We start from the raw sequence: 26,145 nt of genomic DNA, 5'->3' as shown, positions 1-26,145 counted from the left end.
GGGAATGTCACCCCAGAACTCCACCTGTAGGGAATGTCACCCCAGAACTCCACCTGTAGGGAATGTCACCCCAGAACTCCACCTGTAGGGAATGTCACCCCAGAACTCCACCTGTAGGGAAGGTCACTCCAGTACTCCACCTGTGGAGAATGTCACCCCAGAACTCCACCTGTAGGGAATGTCACCCCAGAACTCCACCTGTAGGGAATGTCACCACAGAACTCCACCTGTAGGGAATGTCACCCCAGAACTCCACCTGTAGGGAAGGTCACCCCAGAACTCCACCTGTAGGGAAGGTCACCCCAGAACTCCACCTGTAGGGAATGTCACCCCAGAACTCCACCTGTAGGGAATGTCACCCCAGAACTCCACCTGTAGGGAAGGTCACTCCAGTACTCCACCTGTGGAGAATGTCACCCCAGAACTCCACCTGTAGGGAATGTCACCCCAGAACTCCACCTGTAGGGAAGGTCACTCCAGTACTCCACCTGTTTATTTTCATATGCAAATATTTCAATTGTTTTCATTGGAATTTCCTGATATGTGACAAACTAGGTCTGAAGAACATTTTATATTTTCCGAGTTGAAATAGTTTTCTAAGGTCTAATGAGTCTAGTTAAGGTTGTTTTTCTACGTTGTAATGATGCAACAGTTTCAGTCTGTTGGAAAGAATGTCATGTATTTGTGTGCGCTTTGATGTCTATGTGTGTGTGTGGCCGTGAAATAAATGACGGAGTTGTATATAACATTTGACCTATTCTCAGAGTTTTACATCCTGATTAAGATGTCTTCATATTGACTCTGCTTCTATTTCCAATTGGCAAGAGTAACTCTGTCGGTATGAGCTATACTTGGACCGACAGGGACAAAAAAGATTTCTTTTGTTGGAATTAGGTTGAAGGGGAAATATGTTGTGGTAAAGAGAGTGAATGTGGGTGTGATTGGATGGATTGGCGGTTGATGTGAGGAGTGATTGAGTAGATTGGCAGTAGATGTGAGGAGAGAGGGAATAGATTGGCAGTAGATGTGAGGAGAGAGGGAATAGATTGGCAGTAGATGGGGTGAGATTGGATGTGGAGGTGGGGTAAGATTGGATGTAGAGGTGGGGTGAGATTGGATGTGAAGGTGGGGTGAGATTGGATGTGAAGGTGGGGTGAGATTGGATGTGAAGGTTGGGTGAGATTGGATGTGGAGGTTGGGTGAGATTGGATGTGGAGGTGGGGTGAGATTGGATGTGGAGGTGGGGTGAGATTGGATGTGAAGGTAGGGTAAGATTGGATGTGGAGGTGGAGTGAGATTGGATGTGAAGGTGGGGGTGAGATTGGATGTGAAGATGGGGTGAGATTGGATGGGAAGGTGGGGTGAGATTGGATGGGAAGGTGGGGGTGAGATTGGATGTGAAGATGGGGTGAGATTGGATGTGGAGGTGGGGTGAGATTGGATGTGGAGGTGGGGTGAGATTGGATGTGAAGGTGGGGTGAGATTGGATGTGAAGGTTGGGTGAGATTGGATGTGGAGGTTGGGTGAGATTGGATGTGGAGGTTGGGTGAGATTGGATGTGGAGGTGGGGTGAGATTGGATGTGAAGGTAGGGTAAGATTGGATGTGGAGGTGGAGTGAGATTGGATGTGAAGGTGGGGGTGAGATTGGATGTGAAGATGGGGTGAGATTGGATGGGAAGGTGGGGTGAGATTGGATGGGAAGGTGGGGTGAGATTGAATGTGGAGGTGGGGTGAGATTGGATGTGGAGGTGGGGTGAGATTGGATGTGAAGGTGGGGTGAGATTGGATGGATTGGCGGTTGATGTGAGGAGTGATTGAGTAGATTGGCAGTAGATGTGAGGAGAGAGGGAATAGATTGGCAGTAGATGTGAGGAGAGAGGGAATAGATTGGCAGTAGATGGGGTGAGATTGGATGTGGAGGTGGGGTAAGATTGGATGTAGAGGTGGGGTGAGATTGGGAATGTCACCCCAGAACTCCACCTGTAGGGAACGTCACCCCAGAACTCCACCTGTAGGGAATGTCACCCCAGAACTCCACCTGTAGGGAATGTCACCCCAGAACTCCACCTGTAGGGAATGTCACCCCAGAACTCCACCTGTAGGGAATGTCACCCCAGAACTCCACCTGTAGGGAACGTCACTCCAGTACTCCACCTGTTTATTTTCATATGCAAATATTTCAATTGTTTTCATTGGAATTTCCTGATATGTGACAAACTAGGTCTGAAGAACATTTTATATTTTCCGAGTTGAAATAGTTATCTAAGGTCTAATGAGTCTAGTTAAGGATGTTTTTCTACGTTGTAATGATGCAACAGTTTCAGTCTGTTGGAAAGAATGTCATGTATTTGTGTGCGCTTTGATGTCTATGTGTGTGTGTGGCCGTGAAATAAATGACGGAGTTGTATATAACATTTGACCTATTCTCAGAGTTTTACATCCTGATTAAGATGTCTTCATATTGACTCTGCTTCTATTTCCAATTGGCAAGAGTAACTCTGTCGGTATGAGCTATACTTGGACCGACAGGGACAAAAAGATTTCTTTTGTTGGAATTAGGATGAAGGGGAAATATGTTGTGGTAAAGAGAGTGAATGTGGGTGTGATTGGATGGATTGGATGGAATGTGAGGAGTGATTGAGTAGATTGGCAGTAGATGTGAGGAGAGAGGGAATAGATTGGCAGTAGATGTGAGGAGAGAGGGAATAGATTGGCAGTAGATGGGGCGAGATTGGATGTGGAGGTGGGGTAAGATTGGATGTGGAGGTGGGGTGAGATTGGAAATGAAGGTGGGGTGAGATTGGATGTGGAGGTGGGGTGAGATTGGATGTGAAGGTGGGGTGAGATTGGATGTGAAGGTGGGGTGAGATTGGATGTGGAGGTGAAGTGAGATTGGATGTGGAGGTTGGGTGAGATTGGATGTGGAGGTGGGGTGAGATTGGATGTGAAGGTGGGGTAAGATTGGATGTGGAGGTGGGGTAAGATTGGATGTGGAGGTGGGGTGAGATTGGATGTGAAGGTGGGGGTGAGCTTGGATGTGAAGATGGGGTGAGATTGGATGGGAAGGTGGGGTGAGATTGGATGGGAAGGTGGGGTGAGATTGGATGTGAAGGTGGGGTGAGATTAGATGTGGAGGTGAAATGAGATTGGATGTAGGCGTGGGGTAAGATTGGATGTGAAGGTGGGCTGAGATTGGATGGGAAGGTGGGGTGAGATTGGATGTGGAGGTGGGGTGAGATTGGATGTGAAGATGGGGTGAGATTGGATGGGAAGGTGGGGTGAGATTGGATGGGAAGGTGGGGTGAGATTGGATGTGGAGGTGGGGTGAGATTGGATGTGAAGGTGGGGTGAGATTGGATGTGAAGGTGGGGTGAGATTGGATGTGGAGGTGAAGTGAGATTGGATGTGGAGGTTGGGTGAGATTGGATGTGGAGGTGGGGTGAGATTGGATGTGAAGGTGGGGTAAGATTGGATGTGGAGGTGGGGTGAGATTGGATGTGAAGGTGGGGGTGAGCTTGGATGTGAAGATGGGGTGAGATTGGATGGGAAGGTGGGGTGAGATTGGATGGGAAGGTGGGGTGAGATTGGATGTGAAGGTGGGGTGAGATTAGATGTGGAGGTGAAATGAGATTGGATGTAGGCGTGGGGTAAGATTGGATGTGAAGGTGGGCTGAGATTGAATGTGGAGGTGGGGTGAGATTGGATGTGAAGGTGGGGTGAGATTGGATGTGGAGGTGGGGTGAGATTGAATGTGGAGGTGGGGTGAGATTGGATGTGAAGGTGGGCTGAGATTGAATGTGGAGGTGGGGTGAGATTGGATGTGAAGGAGGGGTGAGATTGAAAGTGGAGGTGAGATGAGAATGAAAGTGGAGGTGAGGTGAGATTTGAAATGAAGGTGGGGTGAGATTTAAAGTGGACATGGATTAGGTGAGACGGTACATACTTTGCAAGTAGATGGACATTAGAAGATGAATAAAGTGATTGATTAATAAGTTTAGTGGATGGATGGATGAATTAGAGGGAAAGGTGGCTGGAGGCATAATTGGGTGAACATAACTGAGTGGTGAGGACAAGGAGTGAAAATGTAAGGGATTGGATTGGTTGAATTTAAAATACGCATGAATACACGATCGAGTGCTAAATATGTGGAAGCAGAGGAAGTGATGGAGAATGAGATGTCTGTGAAATATATGATGGGTTATGTAAGTATGGGGGTCTCGTAGAACTATAACAAAACATTAATTATTGTTATGATTTCAACGTTACCACATCGTTACAATTCATGGAAATAACTGTCTGACTTGTACAGATGATGGATTGGCTTTAGAATTTGGAGACCAGATGTTGTGTTTTTTTGCAAGAAGATGCAAAGGCGAGAGACTTTGATTACAGAAAGCTTTGATGATAAAACTAACCTAACATCTGGCCAAGATCTGGTTTTCGCCTTGTCAGGATTGTCTTGAGTTTGTCTTATCTACATGAATCTCTGAAAAAGTTCTGGTTAAACAGGCGAAATTGGAAACCCCTATTCTGAATTAACTGCGTTTTTTTCTCAAGAAAATTGCTCCATTTCAGACATAATTTGGCAAGACAGATGAGGAACACATTTGGCAAAATATTTCATGATCCCACGTCAGATAGTTTTACTCGCTTGATGCCAGGCACATTGTGAACATTTTCCTAAAATACTGATAAAAAATAAATTCATTCAAAATAATATACTTTACAAGTGACAGATTGAATAAGAAGTTTTTCGGAAGTTCTTTCTGTAAGAAACAGGACGTGAGAAGTCGATGATAAGAGTCACGTGTTGACTTGTGTGAATGATGTTGTCTCTTACAGTTCTGCTCGTGAAACATGTAGGATGATTATGTCAGAGATGTCAGCGCGTAGTTTCTTTGTCCCTACAAAAAATGTCCCTGAAAGAGGTGTAATCATCAATTCATTCCTCTGTTACAGGTTAAAATTAGTTCATTGACTTGGGTTATTCACGAAGGTAAAGATAAACCCCCCAGAGTGTGTTTTACTATGGGGGTAAGACTTGCTCCTGAAGAAGTATGACGCCACCAAAGTGATGTACCGAAGAACAAGACGACTATGCTTGTCGGAAGAGGCAACTAACGGGATCGGGTGGTCAGACTTCAGTTGGATTCTTTTTTTTATTTATTCTCTCGTTCTGGGAGACAGACTGCATGTAAGCATCCTTTTGCTTGGGGGAGGGGCATAGGTGCCCCAGTCATCTTAGAAACTGTAAGACCCGCGAAGATCCAGGGTAGAATAGGTCTTCAGCAACCCATGCTTGCCGTAAAAAGCGACTATGCTTGTCGCAAGAGGCGACTAATGGGATTGGGTGGCCAGGCTCACTGACTTGGTTGATGCATGTCATCATATCTCAATTGCGTGGATCGATGTTCATGATGTCAATCACTGGATTGTGTGGACCAGACTCGATTATTTACAGTCAATCGTCATATAGCTGGAATATTGCTGAGTGTTAAACAACAAACAAACTGAAGAACATCTTGTAAGATCAGTCACCTCTGATTTCACGCAAATCAATACACAAAACCTTTAACTGTGAGTTTACTGGCAGTGTTGATCTCATAGCATGGTACTGAGTGAGTGATTTTAGTTCTTAGCTGCTTTAAACAGTATTTCGTTTATATCGCCTGTCGGCTTTATGTGGGAGTAAAGTCTGACATTTATCACTTTGGTGAAACCCAAAAGCATGAGTATGATGCTGAGAAACCAAGGATCATAATCAGGGAGAATGTGGGATTCGAACTTATGCTTATTGGATCCTGACACAGCTAAGGGAGGCAACTTTGCACAGTGAATTGCAATGCCTTAAAGCACTGGGACATCCATACAATCTAGCAGATAATTGAAATACTTGAAATCTTTTGTTCATCAAATGGGTGTAGGGTCTCGTCTGCAAGCTGATTGGTCGTAAAATGTTAAAAAGGATCTTTGCATATTAATAACTTTCTGGAAAGGTATTACATTTTGTCCTAGTCCCAAATTAAAAAGAATGACATGTGTCATAGTGATATGTTTGTCATATTAAAGTTTAATTAATATTTATCGTAGGAACTTAGAGGTAGCCAAGGTGTCTATTGAGTGGCCATTTCATAGAAAGAGTTGGTCTTGATTTCTGTAACAGAAACACAGGGCGATTCAATGTTAACTTAAATGAATTCTTTGTTTTGTGAGATATGTTTAATCAAAACTTTGTCCTGCTAATTTGTGCCAAAAGGGAATTTCAATGTGATGTAGGCTGCATCTTACTTAAGCTCAGTCTTTTAAATTTAGTTTCCGCAAACTAGACTGTTCAGTTGGCAAGGTGAGGTGAGGTGAGGGGAGGTGAAATTGGGTTTAATGTCGCGTCCAAGATTATTGCACTTATATAGCGACGTGCATGCACGTGTGTGTGTGGCTGCTTGTACTAGTCCGGACTGATGCCGATTTTTAGTGCTAGCCCACTGAGATCATGCCGTAGTTTAACATGAATACCCCACTCAGACACAGTTATCTGACTCTGAGCCGACCAGTCCTTGTTTTAGCCCTTTTTGATGCTGAGCGCCAGACAGGGTAACAACAAGTACCATCTTTTAACGTCTTTTGGTATGACGTGGCCGGGGATCGAACCCCGGACCTTCCGCTCTCCGGGCAGACGCTCTACCACTAGACCACGGAGGCGGTCAGTTGGCAAGGAAACACATGAAGTCATCAGTGCATCATGACGTCATAGCAAACTGACGTCATGTGTGTGTAATTTCATCTTCCTGAGGCAAGAGAGTTTAATGAAAATAAAAGTCCAGTTTCTACCCTTATCAAACTAGGCTTGAATTTCGTGACTCGGTCGTAGTGCAACCAGTGAGCTTTATGAGTTAAGTCCCTTATGTATCTCTCCTATTGACCACTCAGACCTCTCATATCACTTGCATTTGCTTCCAAAAAATGGCGACACCCAGTCAAAATGATCTGATCGATAAACAAGATCTATATTGTAATAAAACAGGTATTACCTTGCTAAGTGCATCAAAACACTTGAGCACATTGATTAAAAACATGAGGATTATTGCTATGGATACCTTGAAACGAACTTTAGTTGATAGAGAATGGATACATATATCAAAACTGCCACACTTTGACTCGTTAGATGTCATATTTGGTGTAGTTTGACTATTGTATGTCAACATAAGTTTTGCAATCGACAAAGCAAGACTGAAGAAAGCCTCAATGGTGACTCATCAGATTGTTCCATACATAAAAAATATCTGGCAGTAGCAGTTAGCTGTTCAAAGTGCTTCGCTTATGGTTATAATTATTTCAATATACACATAGTAATAAGTGCTACTAAAATAAAACAATATTGGAAAATATTATTCCTGAAAATATAATAGTTTCAAATACAATTCTGATCGTTGCCACAAAATTCATTGAAGTTACATTATTACATATTTTTTAACCGAAACACCGGTAGATTGGGAGAAAATGTGTGTACAGCTGATTGCTATTTCCGGCTCAGTTTACAAGAAAAATACACACGGTAATCTTAATGCTGAATCATCATGTTTTGTGATGTTTTATCTCAAATTTACCATTATCTTTGACCAAGTTTGTTATCCGACCTGTTCGATTACCTGAATTCGCTGAAGGGACACAACGTAATTTTTTACTAAGTGTAATACTTAAAAAAACCATTTTCGCCAAAATACTGAAAAGAGAGGGGGCCAGATTATGCATGGGTGCACAATATACTCAAGAAAATATGGTACTCTGGAAAATGTTTTTTCCAATTACCAAGGATCAAGTTTTTGTTTTTTTTGCCAGTTGACATTTTGGTCACGCCCACCTCGTATTTGACAGTTACTGGTGGATGTTCAATGTATAAATAAAATAATAAAAGAATAAAATAAAGGGTCACTTCATAGCATATACCACATTTTCTTGTGTATAGCACACTTTTTTCCCCATAAAACACAGCACAATGAGTTTTGATGTTTTTCCTCCAATGCAAACTCAAGACCGTACCGTGAGCACGTAACACTGGAAATACCATATCAACAAATCCGTACTGAATTAGGCAATTTAATCCTGTTACTACACTATCAAGTTATAAAAAAATAAATTGTAATGTATTTTATTAAAGTTATTCAAAATGTCATTCAATAGTGTTGACATAAATTTCTTTGAAACCGTGTGTGAAGTGATCAGTGACCTTTTTTACAGCAACTACAGTCAGATTATGCCTATAGTGATGCCTTGAAATGAACTTTAGTTGACAGAAAAATGGATACATATGTCATAAATGCCACACTTTGACTCTTTATAAGGGATATTTGTTGTAGTTTGACTATTATTTGACAACATTATGTTTTCGCATTTCTGGGGGTAGTCTCAACAGTGACAGGTCAAATTATTCAATACAAAATAAAAATCCTGCAATAGCAATCAGCTGTTTCAAAGTGCTATGCTTATGATTATTGTTATTTAAATCTATATGGCTGCAACTGAAATAGGATGATATTAAAATGTGTTATTTCAGATAAAATAATAGTTTCAAATATTTTTCTTCCAATCTTTGCATCAAAGTTCTTTGATGATATATTATTGAATATGTTTTTCACCAGTAGGTTGGTAGAAAATGTGTGAACATGTGATTGCTATTTCTGGCTTATTTTGCAAGAAAACGCACACGGTAATCTTTATTTCTGCATTTAAATCAATGCCTACTAGCAGAACAGGATATACAAATTAAATGGTAAATCATCATGTCTACTGATATTTATTCTCAGGTGAGTGGGTGAGTTTACATTAGATATTATTTGCCCAAATGGCCCTGTGGGATTCTTTTGACATAAATCATGAAAAGGTCAAGGTAACAAGATAGAAAAAACTCTTTACACTTTCTCAAAATATATTGATGCATTTGTTATTAAACTTGGTATGTACCTTCGCTAGGATGTGTCCAGTTTGTAGACGGTTTTGGTTAAGATTAATCAAAGGTCAAGATCACCATTCAGGTTTCTTGTAGCACAAGGCTATGTTAAGGCTTATTAATGCCACAATATAAACTACTCAGACGATGTTAAAGAGCAACCAGTGTTTTCATGTGTTTAGAGTTAATCTGTCAAGTCAGATTAACATGTTTTATGAAAAAAAGGTGTGTTCTCTAACTTCTTTTGAGTAGTATAAATGGAGAATCTCACCCAAGTGTCTTTTGATATCAAACATATCTACACGAGTCGATAAAAGTTTAAAACTCTGAGTTTTAAATTTTTATCAATTGATTTTGATATATTTGATATCAAAAGACACGAGGGTAAGATTTTATTTATCATCCAACATCATTCTTCCAACTTTTTCAGTTTGTAGACAGTAGTAAGCAGTCTTAAGTGTAAAAAGTACTGCTAACAGCTTCAGTAGCAGTGCCATTAGTGATGTCATTTGATCGTGACGTCTGCAAAGCATTGTGATGCAATTTAATTGCAGTGATATCTACAATGTAGATATTGCTTGATTTCACCCAAGCCATATCTCCTGTGGGGAACCTGTTTTGAATGATATATCTGGAACATTGCTGAAAGCAGTATAATAAATAATGTTCACTCACTCACTAGTTTATATACCGGACATTTTTGTTTCATGGTTTGCAGATTTGGGGGAAAATCTTGGTTTAGGGAGGTGGGAAAAAATAATTACAGAAAAACAGTTGAGATTACTGTATTCGACGTAATAAGCGCACAGGGCGCTCTCAAAATTAGAAATATTAGAATATTATTATGGAGTTGAAAGATAAATTTCGTGGTTTATGCAGACAGCCTGAAATGTTTATGTACGACAGATATATTTTTCCAGAATTTAATTGCCAATAATACAGGGTGCATATAACACACGAGTGCGTATTATATGCGAATAGGGGAAGGAAGCAGTGCATATTATATGCGAATAGGGGTTGGAAGGGGTGCTAATTGGGATTGTTCACTAGCCAATATATTAGCAAATCTCGACATGGGCGCTTATTAGAGCGAGGAGCTTATTACGTCGAATATGGTATGTGTTTGGTTCTTCAAAAAAAATATCTAAAAATATCTAAATACTAGAAGTGTTAGTTCAGTGGGCAGGTAGTGTCGGTGATGAACCTATGGTCTTGCAGATTAAATGTTTTTATCCCCCTGACATATAATGTGAGTGGATATAGTCATCATCTGGTGGGTCCGTCTGTATTTTGTTTCAGGAGCATGACTACAAAAAGAAATGTGACGGATTTTCATCCAAACTTGATGCATGTTTTAACTTGGGGCTGAAGTGGCGCCTCTTGCTATTGTGGTATTGTGGGAGAGATAGGGATTTGTCATCTTCTGATGACTCTTGTAATTATGGTGAACACAGAATTCTTTTCAGATTTATTTATTTCCACAGTTCACAATTCGTTGTGTTAAAATGCCAATAGCATGGATAATATTATAATTAAGTAAATTAAGTTTCTTATTTCTACCAGTATAATGGCAAATAAATATTCAGAGCATCACTAATAAACAAAACATTTTATCGAACCATCATCACAACTTTCATCACTGCGTATACTGACGACCTTGATCTATGAATTGCAAATGAGAGTGGCCCCCCTTGGATCAAGTAAACAGTCATTAGAAAATGATATCCTCATGAAATCCTGTGGTTTAAATGATTGATGCTGTGTATGTGGTGGTGTTTTATGGTACTTACAACAGTTTCATAACATATAATCAAATGACTCGTATGAAATCACATTGCCAACGAGGCTTGAGTCAATCGTCTCTTGGGCGCCCTTGCCTACACTGAACTGAGTTTGATATTACAGAAGTAGATTTTACTGTTTACAGGTGTTTCTTACTTGATGTTTGTGGTTAGGCTACTTAATCATATTTTTGGTATCTGGATCTTATCTTTTTTTATAATTGATCACTGAGACAGCTTAACACTTGTTTGCCAGGCTGGTCGCAAAAAGAAAACAGTTGAATCACCAACGACAAATGTTGTATTGATACGCCACCCTTATACCACGGAAGTCATTTTTCGATGTTGAATTTAGGTAAAGCTTAAGTGAGTAATAAATAAATTACTACACTTGTCGCCTTTTGTTACAATTTATATTGTCAGTGCTTTTGAATAAGATATGTTTTTAAATACACAAAATTGAACAGGGACTCGTTCAATAATATGTATGTTACAGTCAATGACTATAATTAGGCAATATGTATATTGACTGATAATTTCAGTCAGCGTGTATATTGACTTATTCACTCAGGCATTGTACATATTTATTGAAATATCCAGTCAATATACATATTGCTGAAAAATGAGACTGAATTTGTGACAGATTGACAAATTGAAATAGATTCCTTTTTTTATTCTCCTCATGTTATTTTGGATCTTTTTGATCTTGCGATGATGAAAGTAACTGAATAATTGATTGGTCCTTCAAACATGAAAAAATGCTAGAGTCAATTTTCTATGTTACTTACCTTTATCGACAAATATAACAAAAAAATAACATGCAGTTGTGAACAGAAATATGACTAAGATTACAGTAATATTGTTTGCACTTAAGTTTTAGCAGTTGTTACATTGTAAACAATTTATCATGAGTCTAAATTTGAACACCCTGGGTCTGACCAGACCTTAGGGGTCGGGTCTGACCCGACCACGTCAGGGGTCAGGTCTGAGGGTCCTTGTTTTTGCATATTGACCTCGTCAAGATTTATACAATTATATGTATAATGCTGTACAGCTGTTGGAGTCTGAATCGCACGAACAGCTACGTCATACAGGTCATTGTTGTCTCTGTCCACAATGACGCCCATGAGATTACGAGGGTCGCCTTTACCACGATCTACATGGGATGGGAACTGTCACATTATCACCAAGGTTGCCAGGAACATGCTCAAGACGACTACGCTTAACCATGCATTCCACCTGTGCAAGCTGACCATCTTGTGGACTTGGATGTTCAGTTCAGTGGTCCTTAGATGAGTCTTAGGAACATCTTCTGTCTCTTCAGATTCTGGCGTTGTGGCGTTTTCACATGTCTGTTGCAACAATGTCGTGATTTCACTACTCTGGTTTGTGGGAGTTTGGTCCAATAAGATCATCTTCAGAAACCACTCTCTCAAGAATTTCTGTTGGTACGGAATTGGAATGAAGTCCAACTTTAGCTTCAATACCAAACAAGCTACAGAATGGGAGCTGCTGGGTTTTTTTCAATTGTACAAAATGAAGTCCCATAGGCCAGTCTGTTGAATCATTGTCCCCTAATCACGCAATGTCTTTCATGTCACGACTGAACCTTGGCTGGGGTGGTGGGGTAGTCTAGTGAATAAAGCATTCGCTCATCGCTCCGAAGACCCGGGTTCGATTCCCCACATGGGTACAGTGTGTGAAGCCCATTCCTGGTGTCCCCCGCCGTGATATGGCTGGAATATTGCTGCACAAACATTTGGAAAATGACTACCATATGAAGACACTTAATTCACAGTATGATTCACGCAAAAAACTTGGGGATTCCCAGTTTGACTATTGCCTTATCAACCTCCGTGTAAAGGTAATTGGTAATGTTTCTAAAGTACAACTGCTTATTATCTGACTCTTGTTCCAAGATGGATGAAAAGTATTCTTCTTGTTGGCACACTTGCAAAGGGCACAGCTAAGTAGGAGCTACAAGATGTGTCGGACCAGTATCATCTGATTCCTTTTATTAGCCTCTTCGATTGGTTACTATGCCTACTGGTTTAATAATCAGTGTTAGTGCCCTGTGGCACACTTGCAAAATGTCTCTATCACTGATTTCTGTAAAGGTGAGTGAGTGAGTTGGGTTTAACGCCGCTTTTAACAGTATTTCAGTTATATCATGGCGTGTCAGCTTAATGTGGGAGGAAAGCCCGAAGTGATGCAGGTCTCAGACACTTACCACTTCGGTGAAACCCATGAGCACGGGTATGGTGCTGACAAACCTAGATACATAATCGGGGCGAACCGGGATTTGAACCCACAATCATAGGTTTCTGGCGTGCCCAAGGGATGCAACTCTGCACAGCGTATCGCGGTGCCTCAGACAACTGGGCCACCCGTGCCCCCCTCTAGAAAGGTCTTTGTTGACCATGTTCATGCCTAAGTTTAAGATCCCCATTTGGTACTTTTGTGTTTTTCTGATTTTCTCAAGGTATTTGTGACGTACAGACCTGGTGTGTTTGCTTGCGTGTTTTCACTTAACCAATTAAGAGTGAAAAATCACCCTGGATTATTTGTGGTTCTCATTTATCTCTAAGAATGACTTTTTTGTTTCAGCTGTTAAAGTCTAAGTTTCTAAAACATTTGTCTTGTCTGTACCATTAGCATTTAAGACAAGATTGTAAAAATTGTAAAAAATTGGTTCTGTTTTTTTATGTACTTTTCCAAAATGGCAGTTTTGACAGATTGTCAACCCAAATACCAAGACAACAGCTATGAAGTCATTTGTCATGGCGGTGAACCTTGTTCCTCAGCATGGAAGCATCCTCAGTGATATTTCAACAAAGGTCAATATGTCATCACTTCCCATCATGGACCTGTGACCTTTTTACCCGCAACAAAATATCAGCATTTAATCATAACTACAATGTGAATATGATCATTGGGACATGTATGTGTAATTCTTATTTTGTCTGTTTCACCATTACGTTGACAAAAGCATGTCGAAAGAGAAGTCACGATTAGACAAGCTATCAGAGCTTCCAGTACCGACTTCAGTGTCCATAAGGATTTATCCAAGTTATTGCGGGTTTGTAACGCAGGACTCGGAGCATCATTAACTCAAATGGAAAATCTAAATGCCACTGCCAATGCTCCTAAGGGATAATAGGTTTTCTGTATTATCTACACATTGATATAGAGTGTTCAGGTCAAAAAATCAATATCGACAGCATGGCTTAAGTAACAAGCCAGGATCTGCCTCGTCTTCGAGTATCCCAGGATGTCCTCGTTTGTCAATGTTGTTTGATTTACACAAAGAACGTTGATGCAGAGACAGGTGTGAAGGGAATATAGATGTCAAGATAAATTGAGATGCTTGTGTTTAGGATTAAATTTAAGCCAAAACTTAAACAAGCTTTTATACAATTAAAAAAAGCAACTTCAAAGTTGAATATTTTTAACATTTCTCATGGGATTTTGTTGGAAAAGAGTACATACAATTCCATGACTGTAAGGCTTACATTTAGTTACTAAAAACTAGTTCCAAAAATAAAGTTATCTTGTTTAGAAATATATATCTACAAATAAAAAATCTGATCCAAATGGAGCCTAAATCTATGAAGATATGGGTTAGAATAGGTCTTCAGCAAGCCATGCTTGACATAAGAGGCGACTGACGGGATCGGGTGGTCAGGCTCGCTGACTTGGTTGATGCATGTCATTGTATCCCAATTGTGTTGATCGATGTTCATGATGTCAATCACTGAATTGTCTGGTCCAGACTCGATTATTTACAGACCGCCTTCATATAGCTGGAATATTGCTGAGTGCGGCGTTAAACAACAAACGGACAAACTAGAACAATGCCTAATTTCAGGGCTGAGGCAATCTAGACTTGCCAAATCATTCTAGACTCTAGTTGGATTCCTTTTTTAGTTTATTCTCTCGGTCTGAGAAACAGACTGCATGTAAGCATCCTTTTACTTGGTGGAGGGGCATGGGTGCCCCAGTCATCTTAGAAACTGTAAGACCCGTGAAGATCCGGGGTAGAATAGGTCTTCAGCAACCCATGCTTGCCGTAAAAAGCGACTATGCTTGTCGCAAGAGGCGACTAATGGGATTGGGTGGCCAGGCTTGCTGACTTGGTTGATGCATGTCATCATATCTCAATTGCGTGGATCGATGTTCATGATGTCAATCACTGGATTGTGTGGACCAGACTCGATTATTTACAGTCCGTCGTCATATAGCTGGAATATTGCTGAGTGTTAAACAACAAACAAACTGAAGAACATCTTGTAAGATCAGTCACCTCTGATTTCACGCAAATCAATACACAAAACCTTTAACTGTGAGTTTGACGTGATCGGGTGGTCGGACTCGCAGACTTGGTTGATGCATGTCATTGTATCCCAATTGTGTTGATCGATGTTCATGATGTCAATCACTGAATTGTGTGGTCCAGACTCAATTATTTACAGACCGCCGTCATATAGCTGGAATATTGCTGAGTGCGGCGTTAAACAACAAACAGACAAACAAACAAAAGAAACTGTAAATCTGTTAGTCATGACAGGATCTGCGTATTGTGGAAGTGAGATTTGACCTGATTATGATCCATGCTATGTCACCACCATACCTGTGCTGATGGGTTTTTCTGAGGTGGTAAACACGTAAAACAGGTGTCTCTCATCTCATTTCCTCCAACATTAAGCTGACATGCAGTGATATAACTGAAATACTCCTTAAGTCACATTAATTATATTTTCGTTGTGTGCATTGTAATTCCTGCGTTCTGATTGGCTGAATTGGCCAAGTGTTATTGCATTAATTTCCATGTGAACTTTAAAAAAAATGCCATGCCTACCGAAGCAGACTACTTTCACCACTACGGAATGTTTGGGAATCCCATATTACAGTCTTGGGAATTCCCTTTCTGCTCGCCTGTATTATCATGCACAGGACGTTTTAGCAGAATTCGTGCATATTCATCGTCCGAACCACCCTTCAAAGCCGATGGCTGAGGAGGAATTAGACAGCAAACATGCAGGTTTGATGGCCTGTTGTTTTTTTCACTCGACTTGTTACACAATTTTCATGTCTTCTGGTTTCATTTCTAACTCACATTTTTGAACTGTGTTTCCCATTCTCAGGGAACTACCGGTAATGTTTGAATCTGGCAGTTACTGACCATGTCATTTGAAACAGCTGCCTTCTTCCGGACATATTTGTTCCTGTTCGTAACAGTCTGAATGTTGCAGTTCTTCTTGCCTCTTGCCTTGATTGGACAGGTCCAATGAATTTTGTTTTATGCTACTCTCCATTGATTGGCTACTGACTTTGTAGGCGTGTCAAGTTATATGCAAAAATTAAACAATCACCTGATTCATGTCATGTGACGGTATGTACTCCTACACCTGGAATGTTTGTGTCTCGTCATTTTTGTCTGCTTTGTATCATATAATTGTTTTTTATTAATCTATTGTAGATAAAACATGTTTTCCTTGTTGAATTTAATTATATGTTCAAACTGTATGAATCCACAGAGAGGATTTTTACAAACATTTGCATATTGTTTTTTCGATTCATACCTTCATACCTCAATGAAACGAAAACTCATTCATGTTCAAGAAGCATTCTGAGAGAATGTCGATATTAGTTGGTTTCAATTGGGGGCGGTCAGGTTGCCAGCCTAGCGGTTAAAGCGTTTGCTTGTCATGCCGAAGACCTGGGTTCTATTCCCGACATGGCTACAATGGGTGAAGCCCATTTCTGGTGTCCCCGCCATGATATTGCTGGAATATTGCTAAAAGTGGCGGAAAACCATACTCTCACTCACTTACTCACTAGATTCACCCACTCACTCACTCACTAGATTCGACCCGAGAAGATTCCGGGGTAGAATAGGTCTTCAGCAACCCATGCTTGCCGTAAAAGGTGACTATGCTTGTCGTAAACGGCGACCAACGGGATCGGGTGGTCAGGCTCGCTGACTTGGTTGATGCATGTCATCGATCCCAATTGCGTGGATCGATGCTCATGATATCAATCACTGGATTGTCTGGTCCAGACTCAATTATTTGCAGACCACCGTCATATAGCTGCAATATTGCTGAGTGCGGCGTTAAACAACAAACCAACAACAACTAACACTCACTAGATTCAATTGTCACTCTGTCATTACCATTCACCTCTTGATATCTCACTAAACTTACTGCAGAAGAAAAAAAAAGAATTTCCTCAAACCTCACAATGTCATTGTGACTTTGTCATGTGTATTTGTTCTTAACACCCCCACCCGGCAATATTTTCTTTCACACTGGGATTATGAAACAGTCATGACACAGAATCTCTGCCATGACAACGATGTCGCAAGCATCCATCATAACCACTGATTTTTAAGAGCAAGTACGTGTGTAATGTGTCATGTTGGTAGTCTGGCATGTTATTTTGTGTTTAAATATAACTATACAAATTAAGCCTTTGTTGAAAACATGTAGATTTATTGACATTTAGCGCTGTCTCTATTCCAAGGCAGAAGAGGTCCTAAACACCAGTGCACACCTGTAGTCTTCTAATGAGGATCAGGTGGTTAGAGATTAACAATGTGATATTCAAGTGCGGGTGAGTGAGTGAGTGAGTGAGTATGGTTTTATGCCGCTTTTCGCAATATTACAGCAATATTACAACAGGGACCACCAGAAATGGGCTTCACACACTGTACCCATGTCGGGAATAGAACCCGGGTCTTTGGCATGACGAGCGAATGCTTTAACCACTAGGCTACCCGACCACCAGTGCAAGTAGTGGGAGATTTAGTTGGATGGGTTTGTCTTGAATATTTGTTCAAGACGAATATTTTCTTGGTAACTGCTTCAAGGTATACAATTATGTCCAGTGAACAGTTATATCTTTTCATTTTTAAACCAGAGGCAAAATTATTTTCAGGTATTTCAGGAAAACATTTTTATTCAAAGAAATCCCAGGCCCTTCCTAGAATAAACAAGGCCTGCCCCTCACCTGCTGATTGTATGCAAGCGTTGCTCATGCCATCAACCACTTGTTGCTTGGCCCAGATTGTAATGTTTTAGGCTGTCATGAAACGGTTTGATTATTGCCGATTGCAGTGGGCAAAAGCATTTGACTCACATTCAATATTGATGAAGATATTGCAAGTGCATATGCCTCTATTTATTAATTGTAGTTCTAAATATCAGATATTGATATTGATAATCACTGTCAGAAATGTCAGTGAATCTCTTCAACTTTCTCTTTGTAAGTTGTATAAAAGTTTACTCATGTGAACAGAATGCCACATACGTGTACAATTACCATGCTGAGAAAACACTAACCAAACAGTTAATTCTAATGACTGGAAATCAATGAATTGTCTGCTGCAGAGCGTTAGGATTTAGAAAGCAATCAGTTTTCCAGATACACTTCTTCAGTTGTACTTGGCATGTACTGAAAGCTTTGCAATGTCAACCTTCTTTGCACCGAAGTAGAAAAAGGCATACTCCTCATTAATATCAATCGTTGGAGAAAATAGCATCTTCGGGGGATTAATAACAACAAACCACACTTATCTGTTTACATCGTTTAAGCCATTTCAGAGGGATGCTTCTTAAAAACATAAGACAATAGAACTGTTTTTAGCTGTATATACAACATCTCAGGTCATAGGGATCGTTTGCGACTTGAAACACTTTCCTTTGCAAACAAGGACTCGGGGCTCCAGGCACTCTCCATGGTTTTCGCCACTCACCTTATTGATTGGGAGACTGAACACATCGTCTTCACAGAAGTCCATCTGTGTCTTGAAGGTCAAACAGACAACATTCTTTAATAAACATAATGAGCAAGAAGATAGTTTGTGATTTTTTGGAAGTTTGAAAAAGGTGGTGGTCAGGTGTATATTTATGCTACATGAATCAAGAAACAGGGTGTCTTCTTGTCAATTGCTGGACGATGTTTTAATGTTTTGGTAGAGCATTCTTTGTACTAATTTGAATTGAAACGGAAGCTGGATGCTTTGTTAGTATTTGAATGTCATGTATGTCTGGGATTTTGTTTGTTGTTTGTTTAACGCCGCACTCACCTATATGACGGCGGTCTGTAAATAATCGAGTCTGGACCAGACAATCCAGTGATTGACAACATGAGCATCGATCCAATGTTTTTTTTTCAATGTATGTCAGTTGGAAATTGAACATTTAGAATTGTTTTGTGGACACAGTTTATTCTGAACGGTTTGAGCCGTACGTCTTTATTTAAGAAATAAACAATGAGTGGGAGTTGTTGATCGTACCCAAGTGGTTTATTCTCCCTGCAGTGTTTCATTGTGCTATAAACAACGACCACGAGTCGTTAATTTCTTATATGAGATATCAACATTATGTACAGCCTCTTTAAGGATGATGATGAAATGTACAAGCTTTAAAAATATTTACCCATATTTAAATGATAATGACTCCCTCAATAGAATCCGACCTCGGCAATGTCGGACATGTCAATTTTATGCACAGATGGGTATTTCCCACATATTCTCACAATCCTCACGTTGATTACCTGTATTTTTCTCCCAATGACGATTGTCATTTCTTCCTGCGTTTATTTGCGTTGCCCAGCTACATCTATGGGGAACGACTCACTAGACACTCCCCTCTAACGTCGTCCAATATACGCTGTCATCAAGTTGCATGTGCATGTTTCGAATCTCCATAAATGTCATCATGATAGAACAATGTTTTAAATGTTTTAAATGTTTTATCGCAAAATAAACCACACTTCGTTGTTCATTGTTCTTCCATGATTATGTGGAGAGACTAACTGCCCGGAGAGCGTAAGGCTGGTGGTTTGGTCCTTTGGCTGCATGGGGAACTGGTGCCTTTTGATGATTTGGGATTTTTATTATACCAAGGTTCCGTCCATCCGAAAACTTGGCCGCACGATTTCTCTTAAACTATTCAGTGGATTCATCTCAAACTTAGGACATATAATCTGTGTCATATGGAGGGGTGCAGTCAAAAGAAGAAGAAAAAACAAAACAAATTGTTTTTATTAATTTTCCATTTTTTTAAATTAACTTTTCAAAACCTAACCCTATCCTAGCTATTTAATTTGAAACTACTGACACACTAGGCAGGTCGGGGGTATTAGTGAGCCACACTCACTTTTGCCCTTGTTCTTTTTATTTTGTTTTGTTTTCATGATTTTTCATGATGAGAGTAAGTTGTTTTCTGTTTCCAGTGCAGAACTCCAATACTGTTGAATATTTCCAGATGAAACTTGCTATACAGATCAGTCTAGTGGTGAACGGGTGCCTTTTGATGATTTGGAATTTTGAAAAATACTGAACAACATTATTGTATATATTCTTCACTGAACTGAAGTTATCCAATGGCAATGAAGTTGGGTATAAGAAGCCAAACTTCATTTCAGAATAGCATCAGACAGGGGGATATGTCATCTCCTGATGACTCTTGTTAATTCTTTTTTGTTCTTTTAAAAATGTAAAGTGTTCTGGTATTTTTAATTCAGCTTAAACAAGACCTAAATAGAATTATTTGTTTGAAGTTGTTTTTTGTTCTGTACTCAAGAGAAAAGGAAAGGAAAATTTGAGGTGTGACTTTCTTTTTGACCACAATACATCAACAGCAAGGTATTCTGGTCTCTGTTGACAAGTGGTTTATTGTGAACACAGAAGAGTGTTTGCTCTATAGATCCACATCATATCATTAACCTCCACCCAAACAAACATTGAAAGGGGAAGTAGCATGGCTCAAAAACTGTTTATTAACATGTTTATAATTGTGCCGTTTGCTGTTCATAAATGTCATTACCGTATTCGACATAATAAGCGCCCTGCTCTAATAAGCGCCCGCGGAGATATTTGCTAATATATTGGCTGGTGAACCATCCCAATTAGCACCCCTTCCGATTGATCAATGTACACAAGACTTATGTATTCGTGTATAATACGCACTCATGTGTTATATGCCCCCCTAATTATGGGCAATGAAATTCGGGAAAATATATCTGTCATGTATGATACGCTCATACTTTTCTTTTGTATCATTTCAGGCTGTCAGCATCAACTACAAAATTTACAATTTTTCAACTCTGTTTTTGTCTCACCAAAATTATGTTCTGATAAGAGCCTCCTATTTCTAATTTTGAGAGCGCCCCGGGCGCTTATTACGTCGAATACGGTAAGTTTTATTTTTGTGTGTGCATTAGGCACACGAGTGGGACTTGGATTCAAATAGGGGAAGGGATGTTTCTGGATCATGACTCTTACATTAACCTTTTAAAATTTTCTTCTTGAAGCTTTGTACACACATCAGGAAGTTATAACCATTACCTTTTACGCTTTAGAAATTTCTTTAAGTTTTATTTTTTGGAATTCCTAAAGCAACAAGTGAGTTCAGCTGGGGGTAGGGTTGTTTCTGCAGCATGACTCATGAACCATTCAATATAATTCTCACCTCTATTACATCATTGCCCTAAATCCTGTATTTTGGCTGTAATTGTCAATTACACACAACTGTTCCTGCAATTACGTGAGTATTTCTGGGGTTGATAATTAGTGTTTTTTCATCTGTTGTTGGTGTTGTCTGTCCCCGCCCCCACGTGTCAGAAGTATGGACATTTCATGAGGACCCGCATAATTTCTGCTGGAAGTGCAGAGTTGACCCATGTGCCGAGGAGTCCCTTGCAAGCTCTGCACTCACCTTTCCAAGACGGTGTGCTCGAAGCTAGATGCTTCCTTCTCTTAAGCCAAGCGTAAGGAGGCTGCTACGAAGAAAGTCAAAGCCATCATGTTCTTGCCTGATGCATTGGCTCCTACTTCCCCAACAATTTGTAGGTTTGACCCAGCTTCTGGTTTTCCAATTAGCACCTTTGAGAAACTTTTTGCTCAGTAGAAGGCGTCCATGGAGGTCATACTTACTTCCCATGTATCAGTTATGAGTTATCAGTTAAAGAAGGCTCAGGCCTTACAGGCTCAGAAGAACCCCCCGGCCAAGAGGCTGCAAGGGGGAATGTTTTAAGTTGATCCCAGACCATCTTTGTCTGCTAGCGCCTCGAGCGCAGGACATTACACTCTCTACCAGACTTCGTGGCTCAGAACAAATCCACTGCTACCTGTCCCTTGGACAATAGACACTACACCATTCCCACGTTGGCACCTTCCGATGACCATGCTGATTGCCTCCTTTGTACCATATGTGTTATCAAATTTTATCTGGCAGCTACTGATACTTATTGCCAATGTTAACGCCTTTTCATCTCCTGTAAGACACATTCCAACAAAGACTTTACAAAGGCCACAGAGAATACAAAATCGGCAACAACAAGAGAAGGTTGTACACCTTTTCATGGATCACTAGATTCTGAGTGGAAGATGACGTCAAGATAGGAACAGAAGTAAGACCGGAAGTGACTCATAGACCGGAAGTGAAGTCATATCCAGAAGAGTGATAGACTGGAGTTAGAATAGAATAGAACTAAAGACATCATTTATTGAATATCAGCAAATATATTGATAATTCAAGTGAAGGTATCACATACTGGACTGAGTCATTCCAGCTACTTGATTTCAAGTCCTCGAGAGGTGATTTCAAAATAATTATAGTAATTATCATTTGAAGCGGTTATACAAAATAGAATCACAAGAGGTTTATAGGATTGCTGTCAACTATACAGGCAGTGTACTAGAGGCAGAACCCACCTGTATCTCTGGTATACTCTGGCAACGATGTAATGGAGTTAGAGGATTCGCAAGAATGATCAAAACCATCGATATCCTTGTAAATAATTCTGAGAATAAGACCTCTATTACATCAGGATTACTCCCAACCACCTCCACAATCATCTTCCTCTAGTGGTTACATGTTTTGGAAAGAATTGAGGTTTTTCCGGCCTTTGCACACTGTATGGCCTCTTGTGCTATTGCGGGAACAACTAGTTGTGTATAGTAGACAGTGAAGAGGACTTCTGTTGAAAATCTGAAGATTTGATTTTGGTGTGGTTGCAGCAAAAATACAGAATTTATGGCACTGAAGTAATAGAGGTAGTATTCTTAGTTAGACTTATTAACAATGATAACTAATATTTTGATATTTAATACAAAATAGTATTTTGAGTGTTTCAAGACAAATTTCAAATTGAATTGGCTTTTCACCTTTTATTATCTTCAGAATAACTGGTCATATTGTGCTGAACTTTGTAGATGTAATGACTGTAGACTTTAAGTTAGTTTGCTAAAATTATATTTATAGGCCATATGGTTTGGGGGCCATCTTGGATTCAAATTTGAATTACTTTTTTCCTTTAAAGATCTAATTCCACTCGTCATAATATACCTGAAATGGATATATATTGTGTCTATAGGGACCTTTTAAATGTAGTTTGATAAAACTATAGCTGTAGGTCACATGTTTTGGCTGCCTTTCTAGATTGAAGATGTCAAGTAATATTGTCTACATCAATGAGGTAAGGGACATTGAGCTCTCTGGTTGGTGGGCCTAAGCATGCCGATATTCATTTGCAGCCCATCAGATGGAACTGATTTAAGTTTTTGTAGTAACTTGACTGCTTCTGCTGCTGCAGATTTTTCTAATGTCTTAAGTTACACAAAGATTATGACATTAGAAATTATTCTTCCATGGACCAAATGGCACTAGGGAATTCTTTTGTCACATGTCATGACAAGGTCAAAGGTCCCTTAAAAGCCTCTGGTTACTCTTTCCCAAAATGTTTTAATAGTGGTTAAAGTGTTCGCTAGTCACGCCGAAGACCCGGGTTTCGATTCCCGACATGGGTACAATGTGTGAAGACCATTTCTGGTGTCCCCCGCCTTGATCTTGCTGGAATATTGCTAAAAGCGGCGTAAAACCATACTCATTCACTCTCTCTAAGACCGGTCCCTGCTTTGAAAAGGTTATGGTCAAGATTAGTCAAAGGTCAAGGTTGAGGTCAGCATTCATTTATATGTGTATGTTAAGTGAGACCTTACTAGGTGAATGTTTGACACTATCGAACTTGTCGGTGAGCCAGTCACATGGTAAAAGAGTTTTACTACTGATAGATTGTCTGCAACAAGTTGATGTTTACACTTAACTGCATGCATACCATCCCAGAACAGAGAGTTTTTGCTGGTGATTTACCTTTACCAAACAACAAAATCATTTTTACAATTAAATGTGCAATAAATTGTTCCGCTCTCCATCCAGACTCATCCAGAGTAAAGAATTCTAAGCATTGACTTAACAAACATTCCTTATTCCAGCTCACACAACAGATGGGTATTATCATGTTGTCCTTTTTATTTCAGCAAGACATTGCTGAAGAAATTAGCAAGACAAGTGTGAAATGTTTCTGCCAGACTTCTGAGGTGAGTTTTTTGTAGCTCCTTCCCTTGCTTCATATATCATGGTAAGGCGGAAATAGTATCGCTCTTAATTGCAGCTGCCTCAGCAGATAAGGGCATCCTTTGAATAACTCCTGGAACAAATACATGGCAGGTCAGGACATCTGAAGCTGGCATCAAGGGTGGCCGATTTCGTCATTCATTGTGTCGAAGCTCATGCCCCTCTTTTGTTTAGGAAATTGTTGACATTTGGATGTTGTATAAATTGTAGCTCACCTGCATACACATTGTGTTATGACTGCTAGGCCAGCAAATGATGCCCTGCAGGTTAACAAGTCAAAGTAGCGCCTCCTTTAAATTCCTTTGAAAAATATTTTTTTTAGACAAGTCCACAGCACCAGTGTCACCAATCTTCATAGTTTGTAGCTAGTCCTACTTGAACTAGACAAAAAATGTCTGCTATGTTTACATTTTCTGTCAGTTTTATTCAGTTCCAATTTGTAGCAAAATTGAAGCATTGAGAATTTGTTACAAATTATCGGCCTAGATTGCTACAAGTCACGAGAACTACCATCATTGGATTTTTGCTTGTCCTCAGCCCAATTTAGTTTTATCAGGATAGCAGACTACACAGAGCCATGTAGTATATTTGTTATACGCCAGGTCAACACAGAGCCAGGTCAAGGCAGAGCCATGTAATATAAATGTTATACGCCAGGTCAACACAGAGCCATGAAGTTTAATTGTTACATGCCAGGTCAACACAGAGCCATGAAGTATAATTGTTATATGCCAGGTCAACACAGAGCCATGTAGTATAAATGTTACATGCAAGGTCTACACAGAGAGTCATGTAATATAAATGTTATACGCCAGGTCAACACAGAGCCATGAAGTATAATTGTTACATGCCAGGTCAACACAGAGCCATGAAGTATAATTGTTATATGCCAGGTCAACACAGAGCCATGTAGTATAAATGTTACATGCAAGGTCTACACAGAGAGTCATGTAATATAATTGTTACATGCCAGGTCAACACGGAGCCATGAAGTATAATTGTTATATGCCAGGTCAACACAGAGTCCCATAGCATAATTGTTACATGCCAGGTCTACACAGAGCCATGTGGCATAATTGTTATATAGTGAGTCATGTAGTGTAACAGTTTTATGCTAGGTCAACACAGAAGAGTGACCCATATAAACCTATCATTGACCATGTACTGCCTGAGGCAGTGGCTAGGCTTGAGCAAGGGCTGTAACGAAAGACTTGACTATAGCTGAGAATACATGGCCAAGATGTAGTCAAATTTTAATTTTGTTGACAGTGACAAGTGACACAGACAATGTTACTTTGTACTTGTGCAGTGGGCGAGGCGATACAGTCATTAAAATGTACACCTGAACATGGCACAGACATATGTTATGGGTGGGAGGCACAGAAGAGATTTGTGAAACACACAGAATTGTTGGCAGTATATATATATAGAAGGAATTTGGGGAAAATTCCTTTGTAGACTTTCCTTCTGAAGTGTTTTTTTGTAAGAAATTGACAACTTTTGTCAAAAGATTATTCTCGAAAATGCAAAGGAGATGTATGAGTGTACAGGTTGCACTAGGGCTGGGACGAGCTCAGATTTACTTCCCGGGTACTGACTCTTTATTACCCGACCCTACCCGGGTACCCACCCCTTTTATTACCTGACCCCACCCGGGTAACCGTTGTTGGTCTCAAGAAAAAGGGAGATATATGTGAGTGCATGTTGCACTTATAAAAGGGAGATATATGTGAGTGCATGTTGCACATATGAAAGGGAGATATATGTGAGTGCATGTTGCACATATAAAAGGGAGATATGTGTGAGTGCAGGTTGCACTTATAAAAGGGAGATATATGTGAGTGCAAGTTGCACATATAAAAGGGAGATATATGTGAGTGCAGGTTGCACTTATAAAGGGAGATATATGTGAGTGCATGTTGCACATATAAAAGGGAGATATATGTGAGTGCAGGTTGCACTTATAAAGGGAGATATATGTGAGTGCATGTTGCA

General features: G+C 40.0%; 1 protein-coding gene across 1 annotated transcript in view; it reads left to right on the top strand.

The window, feature by feature from the left end:
* LOC124137805 (zinc finger MIZ domain-containing protein 1-like) overlaps positions 1–26,145 on the top strand; it is a 423,984-nt gene that overhangs the window by 99,729 nt on the left and 298,110 nt on the right. Inside the window, exon 4 of the mRNA XM_046504266.2 lies at positions 24,054–24,113. The gene's annotated coding sequence lies outside the window, so the exon portion shown is untranslated. The remainder of the gene's footprint in view (positions 1–24,053; positions 24,114–26,145) is intronic.

This window comes from Haliotis rufescens, unplaced genomic scaffold (genome assembly GCF_023055435.1).
Source record: "Haliotis rufescens isolate VD_foot unplaced genomic scaffold, xgHalRufe1.0.p SCAF_20, whole genome shotgun sequence".
In the NCBI taxonomy this organism is placed as follows: domain Eukaryota; kingdom Metazoa; phylum Mollusca; class Gastropoda; order Lepetellida; family Haliotidae; genus Haliotis; species Haliotis rufescens.
The sequence above is the reverse complement of the archived record's forward strand: the minus strand, read 5'-3'. Positions and strand labels throughout refer to the sequence as shown.